General features: G+C 37.3%; 1 long non-coding RNA gene across 1 annotated transcript; it reads right to left on the bottom strand.

Moving 5' to 3' along the window:
- Window positions 1–6,954: 6,954 nt before the first annotated feature.
- Window positions 6,955–9,261, bottom strand: LOC149830987 (uncharacterized). The gene is made up of 2 exons (XR_016432976.1): window positions 8,577–9,261; window positions 6,955–8,290 (listed from the first exon to the last, which is right to left on the bottom strand). It is a non-coding gene; the product is annotated as an uncharacterized LOC149830987 (long non-coding RNA).
- Window positions 9,262–11,382: the final 2,121 nt, after the last annotated feature.

An 11,382-nucleotide genomic window follows, 5' to 3' on the forward strand; every position in this document is an offset into this window, starting at 1 on the left:
AGGCGTTGCTGTGATGCGCCCCTCATCAACCTCCGACCAGTTGTGACCACCGACCACCGGAGTTGCTGTGCTGCAGCCGCTGCTCAGTCTTCTCCGACCACCGGACGACCGGCATATCCCTCGCTTCCGTACCAGCTGGGCGGGTGGTCCTTCTCTTACTGCCTCCCCTCCCACCGCTTCACTTCCATTTCAGTTGTGAGAGGCGTACGCCTCAGAGGCGAAGCGCAGGCTCAACGCCTCGCTTCGCCTCATCGCATTTAACAACCTTGATTATGAGCACTAAACAAAAATAATTTTGGTGTGAAACCCATGGTGGGTGTCCCTTGCTGCAAGGTTGAAGCTGGGTATACTCGTGGGTGGAAAGGGAAACTTCAAGGGTTTTACCAACACGAGGCCTGCCAATGTGTGGTCGATTGGTGTGTGTGTGTCAGGTGGCCCGCAAGCCGTAGGTCTGTGTCCTGGCCTAAATGGGCCAAGCATGGGCATCACTTTTTGAGATCCAGCCTAGCCTGAAACGAGCTTAGGCCCAGTACTGTGATGGGCCATGGGCCAATCAAATGTCCCATACACCATCAATGGGTCAGTGGGCCTAGTCAAAGGCCCAAAAGGGCCCATGTATTTCGTTTATGAAAGCTGTGCTGACCCATGTGCAGCTCATGGACAAGGATAGATGCATGGAACCTAACAGTCCCATACACCATCAATCTGGTTTTTTCCAAAAGGCAAGCTGCGGTTAGGTAGACCCTTACCAGTTGTTCAACAAATCAACTATATACTTGTGGGTTTCAAACTTGAACTCATCACTTGGTGACATGCACAAGTCCTCATACCTCACAAATTTAATAAAAAACAGCATATTCTTTTGTGGGTATACATGGCACAATAACCAATGTTCATCCAACTTCTAAGCAAGTAGAAATTGGTCATGCCTTCATCAATTCTCAATCCACACCGGATGGATTGAATCCTTGGTAGGGACTAGTAACAACTTATGATAATTAATTTATATTAGCGCTCGCGAGCTCATTGGTGTAAAAACCGTAGGTCCCCCTTGCCCACTAGAGAGTACGCCCAACTCCGGCTTCGCAGCAAGGGACACACTCCCCTGGGTTTCGAACTTGTGACGTCCCTTCAACTTGGTGACTTTCATGAGGCACCCCTGCCAAATGAGCCGAGCCTTTAAAGTTGTGAATACAGCCTTCTAGTAGAAATACAAGACTATGTGCAAGACTCGAGCTTCTAAGTTCTTGTTTTTTGTTCACTTATATAAGAGACTGCATCTATTGGATATTTCACTGCACTCAGGTTAAGCCATGTCTGAAGGCCTGAAAAATAAGATGCATGGAACCTAACAATTAAGCATGTAATCCAGGTAACCCCAAGTCAAGCAACGCAAATTAGGGCATAAATTTAACCTTACACGGTTTCCTAAGTAACAGTATCACTTTGATCTATAAAGTTAATGTCCCCTTAAAACTTGTACTACCAACCACGGTCAATATCTTGAACAAAGTCACAATCACTGATATTTTGATTTTAATGCGATATTTTCAATACCCGTTATCTTGCCACTAAAAACATGATATTTCTAAAAATACCATTTGTTCGGAAAATATCCAGGTTTAAACATGATATATATTAACACATTAAAAACAATTTTTTTTAACAGTCTTTGTTTTATTGTATGTGTTTGCTATATATATTGCATATTTTATAATTTTATACACTTTTTGAATATTTTTCTTGAGAAAATCCAAAATTTTGAAAATATCGCAAGGTTTTTTTCCCTAGTGAGATCTCCTCAAGAATGAGATTTGTGACTGAGATTTCAACATTAGGACAGACCAACTACTCACCCACTGACCCACACACATGGTTTCCATATCCCAACTTGGATCATCACGTAGTCCTCAAGATAAAAACAGTGTAAGTTGGATAGAAGCCTACAAACCTGACCATAATATCTCTATTTTTATTATTAACGCAACCGACCGACACGCAGTCGCAAAGCATAGACACAAATATCGCCGATATACTAAAAATTATCACGATCTTATCGCAATAATTTTAAGAGACGATCTTATACTGAAGAAGCACAACATCATTAAAAATATCACATTTTTAACCCGATATTAGCGTGATAAAAACACATTTTGCCAGATTTTATATTTGTATTATTATATTTATATTTGTATATACCTTGAAAATCTTCTAAAAAAAACTCAGTTTATTAAATTATTTGGAGATCTTGCCGATATTTTGCAGGAAACTAGATCTGTGAATAAATTGTAAAGAAAGGCTTAAGCCATTGGTACAACCGTTTGTTGCGTTCTCTCACAAGCACCAAGGGAAGACAGAGAGCAAAGATACAACATAGAAAATAGAAAGGAAGAAACACGCAGAGTGAGAAGCACAATAAAATCACTGATAGCAGGGCTCAACTACCAAAAAGAATCTCTCTTTCTCTCTCATAGATGCACCAATCAATGTTGTCAGTATCGGTATCGGACCCTTGTCCATTTCTACTCAGCCGATCCTAACCGGGCTGATGAGCCGCTATTATTAAAATATTAAAATATTTTAAAAATATTAAAACATTTTAAAAAGTATTAAAATATTAAGAATCAAATGAAGGTCGGCACATTTGGTAGGATCAGCTATTGAATGTCACCATGTTTGGCTTGTGAATGTCACCAATTTGACCAGACTTCAAGAGTTTAAAACCCGAGTGGCATGCCCTTGCAGTAAGCTCGAAGACCAGAATAGTGACAAAAGTTAAAAACGGCAAAATCTTAACAGGAAAAAAACTCGGGATATTTTGAAATTTCTCATAAATCTCATGTGTTTTTGGCAAAATCTTGCGATTTTAAAAAAAAAATCTATTTTTTATAAGAAGATATAAATAAAACATATTTTAAAATAAAAATCTTGGGATTTTCGTGATAAATATCTTTTAAAAATATAAATATTGCTATATTGATCACAGTTTGAAAATCTCACGAGAAATTGCCGTTTTAAATTCTCAGAAAATTCTCATGATATATCGGCAAGATTTTTTATAAATCTCATGATATTTGTCAGAGAGCTTCGCAGTGGGCAGGGGGACCTCAAAGATTTTACCAACCAAAGGGCCCCTTGGATAATCCCAAAAGAAAAGATGGGTCGAATCGGCTCATTGTGAATTGATTTTGGAATGGGCTGATTCGCAGCACAGCTATTTGTAATGGGTCTGCCATATATATATATATATATATATATATATATATATATATATATATATTGGCTACTAATGAAGGTACAAAACTAACTAGTAAAAATCATTTTTTTCTACACAAATTTTCAAATGTTACGGACGTGATTTACATGGTTTGTTTTAGTAAGAAATTTATTTTGAATCATGTAATTATGATAAATAATTAGGTTTTTAAAGGGGGTCAAAAAATCAGTGGGCCATGATGTGCCAAAATTTCATAACTAAAAAGGTTATATTTTTACATCAAAAAATCACAATCCAAGGATTGATCCTTAGCTTACAAACCAACACATCTATGTGATTAGATTGAGTTGATACAGCTTTCACATATGATTTGTTGCTCATTAGTTTTGTGCCTTTACTAGTAGTCAATATTTACCCTTATATATATGAGTAATTAAAATATATAAATTGTTATGAACCAAGATTTTCATATATAGATTTTTTTATTTTTTTAAAATGTCATCTACATGCATTATAGAATCGGACTCTGGAGCATCCAATTATATAAAAAGAATCTTTTAAGGCTTGAAAAATCAACTCAACATTTTTATAAATATGCAAGCATAAAAAATCACATTTCTTGAACCGATTATGATGATCCAATAGTCGATTCTAAATAAATGGACAACTCTGAATGCATCTACAGGGTTAGAATCATACCAGTTTACATATTTTTTTAGTTTATATATTCCAATTTTCCTATATATATAATTGAACATATTAGGTTCATTTTTTGTTTGGCCTCATAGTTTTGAAGTTTTTTATGATAAATCTGAACTGTTAAATGTATTTAGTATGCTCAATTTAGTTGTAATCGACTTTTGAATCATGGTTTTTTTAACAAAAAAACATATTGTTATGGGCCAAAAAAATTAATACCTTCATGGCCATTGATTTTGAAAAACCGGAAAAAAACTGTATAGAGGTCAGATTATGATAATCCAAAAGCCATTTCTCACTAAACATAACCTATAGATCACATCTACGATGTTAGATGTAAGAAAAAATACCAAAAAACTGTGATTTTGAGGGGACAAAGGCAGAAACAGTGCAATACTATCATATATATATATATATATATATATATATTATCGAGGGCGCGCGCGAGAGAGAGAGAGAGAGAGAGAGAGAGTAGGGTGTATCATCAGACGGATTCAAGTTTATTTTAAACCGATTTGATTCAAAAACCGATTCTGATGACATTGGATTGTACAGCAGCCGAATCGCCGGCACTCTTTTTCTCTCTCTTCGATGTACAACAGCCGAGAGATTCTTGGTTCGTTCACATATTCATTGTCTAGAGCATACCATTCCGGTGCTTTATTGTAAGAAGCACCACATGGTATGGTAGTATCTGATGCCGTACACTAGCAGACATGCCTCCCTCCATCCCCTCGAGAAACGCAAATTCTACCCACTCTTACTGCATTTATAAAACCAACACTCCTAATATGACATCTCAGATATATATGCTTCGCCTTGGAAACATCACACTTCTCATTCCCCCATGTGGATCAGTTACACCTATTCTTTTCTTCTACCAAAGAGATACATACAATACAATACACCTCACTGTACCGTACTGTCTAATTGGAACCTTTTCTATTTTTTTTTTTATGTTTTCTTGATTTGTTTTATGATAAAACCATACCAACATCATATATGTGAAAAATTGTGGCTGATGCTTCCATTGTGCTTGTAAGCATATATTTTTTAAGGAATTCAAAAATCAACCATCCACCTGATCCAAAGTGTTTTTCCTAACAAATGAAATGTGCATAATACATATTTGGGTTTAGATTGGTCACATAAATTTCATACCTACGAATTCTCGGTAAAGAGTGTTGTCGAATATATAGTCAAAATTATTTTCATACATATATATGGGGTAACATTGAGTCATGACGACCTGACCGTTCGAGTGAGTTGGAAATCATAAGTGAAGGTTGTGTTGACCCGATCGGACCTCATAGATGTGTTCAAGATTGTCCAAATACTTGCTTTGCTTCTTCTCAAAAAAAAAAAAGATTGTCCAAATACTAGAGCTCAACTCTTGAATCATGTTTAACAAAAAAAAAAAATTTACAAGTCAAGAAAATCTTACACATTAAGCAGTTGATTTTTGAAGCCTCATAAAATTCTGTCAACATATAATAATGAGACCAAACCATTTAAGCTTAGTTTCATGCAATGTTGTCAGTATCGGTATCGACCCTGAATCGTTTGGCCACCGATTCAGCTATATGAGCCGATACCAATACTCAAATGAATAGTTCTGTAATTCGGCCAAAAACTAATAATAAAATACTGCATGACAATCATAAAGTGACTTGTTAAAACCATTAAAAAAAAGTGTTTTTTTACATTTATTAAAAAATAGCAGATTCAAGGGTGAAGGTATCTATTTTCTGCCGATACTATGTGTATCGGCCAATACAGGCAGATATGCACCGATACTGATAACATTGGTTTCATGAAAAACAACAAAAAAATGAGAAAACAAACTCACTCGAACATTATGAAAACGTGGTCAAATGTTACTGTGTATAAAAAGAGAATATTTGTAGTTTTGTACCATAATACCATATGGTGGTACATACTTTATTTTTTATTTTATAGATCTAGCTACCAAATTGGAATTTTAACGATACAGATGTTTTTAACATGATTTTATTTATTATATTAGAAGGTTTTATCATGTTTAATACACTAAAAGATTCTACTTTTGAGACAGTAAAAAGCAATGACACAATTCTTGAAAATAAGAGTAGTTTGAAAATGGTACAAAACATCATATTTAGTCGACTTTTAACACATAAAAAATAAAAATAATAAATAGAATATGCTGCATAGAGCTTAGTACACAACCACCATAGAAGCACTCATATATATATATATATATATATATATATATATATATATATATATATATATATATATATATATAGAGAGAGAGAGAGAGAGAGAGAGAGAGAGAGAGAGAGTGGTAGCTGTGCAATCCTTTGGTGTGCAGTTAACTGCAGGACCCTGCTGAACGTCCATCATGGGCGTGATGGACGCTCAGCATTTTTTCTGCCAAAAAAATGATGAAACAGCATACAAAACGCAAAAAAACAGGTTTTAGCACCGCTTTTCGAGCGCCCCTAATTCATAAAAAGCAGAAAAAACGCTTTTCAGCGTTTTTTTGGCACTTTTGCGCTAGCCGTCCATCCGGGAATGTCATGGACAGCTAGCAGCGTCCCGTAAGTAGCTGCGCACCTAAGGTGAGCTCTCTCTCTCTCTCTCTCTCTCTCTCTCTCTCTCTCTCTCTCTCTATATATATATATATATATATATATATATATATATATATATATATATACTTACAAAAAGGAAAAAAATTACATATAAATGAGATGCGGCTATGATATAAATGTGAAAGAAAGAAGTGATTAATCATGGGAAAAGCAGAGTGGTGGCGGTGGGCTGGTGCATTTATTCATACGCCCTCAGTCTGATGACAGTCAAAATCCTTCTATGGCTGCTGCTGTGCGTTTCCCTATGTCAGCAACCAGCAATGAAAAAGCCGACCGGATTCCGGTGCTCACCTCTCTCTCTCTCACTTTTGACTGTAACAGCCAGGAAGTATCGTCCACAATCTCGGATTAATAAGACACAAAGAAAGAACTCACCATCTACCTTCAATCTCAACAAGTCCATTTGAAAAAAGAAAGAAAAAAATAATGCAGAAATAAATCACCATTGTACGACAAGGGTTAATGTGACAACTTATAGCTATATCAGAACAAAAGAAAGTGTAAATAGGAACACCAAACAGCAAAAAAGATCTAGTAAATGTCTGTTGGTGTGTTATTCCTCACACTCCCTTTCAGTATTTACATAACATGAATCCAACTTCAAAAGGAAAGTAGCCCAACCATATGATAAAAGCTTCACCTCATCACTATTGCCATCATGCTAGCTATCACTGTAGTTCTTATTACTATAAAGCTGCTGCTCATAGCAATTTGAAGAAGACAATCTAAATAAATGAACTAGAAAAGGTATTTTATAACTCTCTAACCAGAAGAAGCACACAAAAGGAACAAGAATTGCAGATGGAAATGGGAATACAAATTAAGATTAGATGGTTATAGAAACGAATTGGAGGAGCCATACCCTGAAAAATCTGGCCATTGCCCACCTACAGATGAAGACCCGCCGCTGTTCCAGTAGCCAACACCACCTGAGGCGGCGCCGCTCTCATAAACCGTCTGTCGTTCGGACTTCAGAACAGGAGCCACATTGGTAGCTGAAAGATTTCCGGTGCCAGATGACAACCCGATCGCGGTAGATGCGAAAGGGGGTAGCAAGTGAAGCAATCCATCTTTGGCCATGGAACCATGGGCAGCATCACCAATCCTCCATTGTTGATCATTGCCATTCATGTATCCTTCTGGTGTTGTCAAGGGTGAGGCTTGATGTGGTAGCAGTGGTGCAGGAGTTGGTATCATCGATGTGTGGCGCGGGCTGAAAATGGTGCCATATTCACCTATACTAAGGCCATGGCTAAATTGTGGGAGTCCGACCAAGCTTGACAAGGAAGGTAACCCTGCAGAGAACTTCAGATCTGTGGTGCCTGAGATGCCTGTGGATGAGTGGTCCATGAAGAATTGCGGTCTAATTGCACTAAGGTTTGGGATGGGGAAATTAGGCTCATCATCTTGGTGGGTGGAAGGATTGGGAGTGTTAGGTATGGCTCTCTTTGGGCGCTTCCCTCCCTTCCTACAACCCCCACCAACAGGAACATTTCTTAGTGTTCCTCCTTTAGTCCAGTACCTTCTACAGGTCTTGCAGAAAAACCTAGGTTGGGAGAGACTATAGTTGTTGTAATAGCAAAACTTGGTGTTTAATGAGTCACATCTTGGGCATTTCTGTGGTTGTTCAGCTTGGGGCTTCACTCTTCTATCTTGTAGGGTGTCTAATATCTCATCTGGGGGTTTCAGATTTAGTCCTCCTGCTACTCTATCCTGCATCCTTTTTGGTAATGTTTTCCTTTGTGAAAGAAATAAAAAGAATGAAAGAAAACCAACAATCAGATACCCATCTCAAAACAGAAGAATCAATTATCACATGGATGGGGAAGTAGATAAAATAACAACACAGATTCATGTTTGGAAGAAAACCCAATTTTTTTTTAAGGATGAATCTCACAGAGGCATGATATCACAACATGACAAAGTAGAATTAAAAGCAAAGAATAGATCATACTGAAAGCGGATTAGGTAATATAAATACATGGATTTAAGAAGAGAGAATAGGGAGGCCAGAAATTAGATACCTTTTAATTGAGGGTTAGGAGCAATTGTTTTCTGTTGTCTTCTCTTGCATGCAGGCAGAAAGGAAGACCAACTCTAGAATTCTACACTTCTGCAGTCTATCTGATGAGGCAAACTTCTCTCCTTGTATTCTTTGAGGAAAAATTCAAAAATACAACCAGTTCCCCGTCACCATCATCATATTCTCACTCCACAAACCGAAGCCTTATCCACAGATCAGCAAGAGAAACACCCATGTGCAGATTCCTAGAAGAATCCTCAGAGAGAGAGAGAGAGAGAGAGCTTAATCTACATAGACTTGGTAAAGGTTCAAACACTGTAGTAGCACTCCTACCAACACAAATCAAGGCACCCACAAAATGGAAAATGAAAATGAAAACAAGAGAGAGAATAAAATAGTGGGTAGGATAGATTTTTTTCTTTTTGTTTTTAGGGTTTCAGAGCGTGTGTAGAGAGAGAGTATTTGTAAAGTGAAGAGGAAAGGATGAAGCTGAAACAATTGTAAGCAAATATGAGAAAATATGGGAAGAGAAAATAATCTAGAAGAAGTGGAGGTACAAGGACCGAGGGATGAGTGGTGGGTCGCTCTCTCACCTCTCTCCTCTCACGCACAAACTGGACCCCAAAAACATGAGGGAGAAGCAAGAGGATGGGCAGAGCAGCACAAGCACTGCAGCCAAGCACGCGAGGTGGCCAACTCTCTTTTTCTCTCTCTATCTCCCCTTTTTTTCTCTCAATAATTCCGGGGCGGGCGGGCTAGCGAGTGTAACGCGCATTGTTAGGCGTGGCGTGGCGGTGGTGAAATGGTGTCAGATGCTGACCTCTCTCTCTCTCTCTCTCTCTCTCTCCAAGCACAAGCACCCCACCTCCCCTCCTCATTACCAAAATGACCAATACCTCCACTTTTGCATGTGAAACTAATTGATCGACATCATGTTTACAGTTCAACTTCTAACATCTTGGTCCATGGGTTCACCTCTCCACTTCGAGGAAACTTCCCATAGTTGGAGAACCTAATAAAATATCGAGCGATATTTTGAAAATAATGAAATAAATGACGTCTAAGCAAGCACATATTGTTGTTCAAGTGAAAATATCATGATTTGATTATGATATCACTATGTTAGGACAAAAATGCTTTTTTATTTTTATGATTTTATTTAATTTTTTACGTTTCTAATTTATTTATGTTTGCCAATATTTGTCAATAAAGCATGAGTCAACAAACAATAATGTTCAATTTCTCATGAGAATTACCTGCTATTTTTTTCCATTTTAAACTTTTGTCACTGTTTATTAGAAAGTACAGAGCAAGGGCCCCCCAATGGTGTTTGGGCATTCATGAACTGGGTCTTGTCGGGCCAAGTTCACTCTTTAAATTGAAATACAAGCAAAAGAAAAGAATGATATTGAGTAGATTACATAATCATGCACTATGCTAGAAGCTTCTCATTTGCAACGTGGTTAAGGTGTAGATAACCATGGGCCATGTTAGAAGCTTCTCATTTGCAGCGTGGTTAAGTTGAGACTTGACCAACCTCTCTATCAAGACTCGGTCAAAGTGTCACGGGTCCAAGTCTACCATACTTTTGATGGAGGACGGCCCGAACCATCCTAGGTTATTCAGTGTTCAGTCGTACTTGCTATTGCAAGAACAGCACCAAATATGGGTACATTTGATATTTATATATCACATTTATTTGAGTTACTACTTCACGTGTACCAGCACTCAGAGGCACTTTTGCAACTCATTAATGAAAGTGAAGATAGTCTTGTATAAAGAAATTACTTAAATTCTTCAATCTTAACCAAATGAACAAATCCTTCAAGTAAAGACTAATAAGTGGCATAATCCAATAAACTTGGCACTATTTTGCATTTTGAGACAGCGACAATATTAATGGCCATGTCTCTTTAAGCCATCACTTTTGACCATTAGTGACAAAACAGCCTAGGAGCATTTTATATCTGAGTTCCTCATAAGAGTACTGTCATAGCACTCTTTTTTCTTTTTAGGAGTTCAAGATGTTCCTGTCAGTTGAAGAATATGGAGAAGAACGCACGGAAGATTAAGAAATTCCCCTTTTTAAGAAAGTGGCCACTCCCCCACAGTTTATTTTAAGCACACCAACTCATACATTCTTTAAAGCAAACTTATTTAATGTTGGGACCTTGAGGAAATATCAATTACGTGAGGTTTTATGCTTTGCCTTAAATTAAATAAGGCTGGTTTTAGAGTTAAGATTGTACTTAATCACTATGTTAAAAATTGGAATCCCCCTTGTTCTTTCAAATTAGTTTAATTGGTCAGTGCTATTAATTGTTTCCAACCTTGGCAAAGAGATGGAAGAAACTCGAAGTGAACCAACTTTGTCTGACCAATTGTGTAGTAAGTGAAGCTGCCATAAATTATGGTCAACTTCGCAAAATCATGCACACCAACAATTTTCCTTTTAGAATAATGAAAAAAAAAACATGAGAAGACAAGCAAGGGAAAAAGAATGAGTGGGGGTAGACAAAAGCGAACAAGTTGATGTATAAGTGGAATCGAGTCCACAACTGGTTCAATTTCCATCACTTTGTCCAATAAATTAATGCCAACAGTGAGCCAAGTTGACTTGCATGCAAATCTATCACAACATTTATACTGTAAAACCTATGGTAGAATAAAGAGGTACGTGGGATGAAGTTTCCTAAGACATTTCCTCCCACTAATTTCAGCAACCCTCCAACGCAACCGTGTGTAGTTATGATTAATTTTCTAGTGAAACTATAGTTTACATATAAGAGTAAGAAGTGGATTGCAAG

Source organism: Nuphar pumila, chromosome 7 (genome assembly GCF_984573655.1).
Source record: "Nuphar pumila chromosome 7, dmNupPumi1.hap1.1, whole genome shotgun sequence".
NCBI classification, from domain to species: Eukaryota; Viridiplantae; Streptophyta; class Magnoliopsida; order Nymphaeales; family Nymphaeaceae; genus Nuphar; species Nuphar pumila.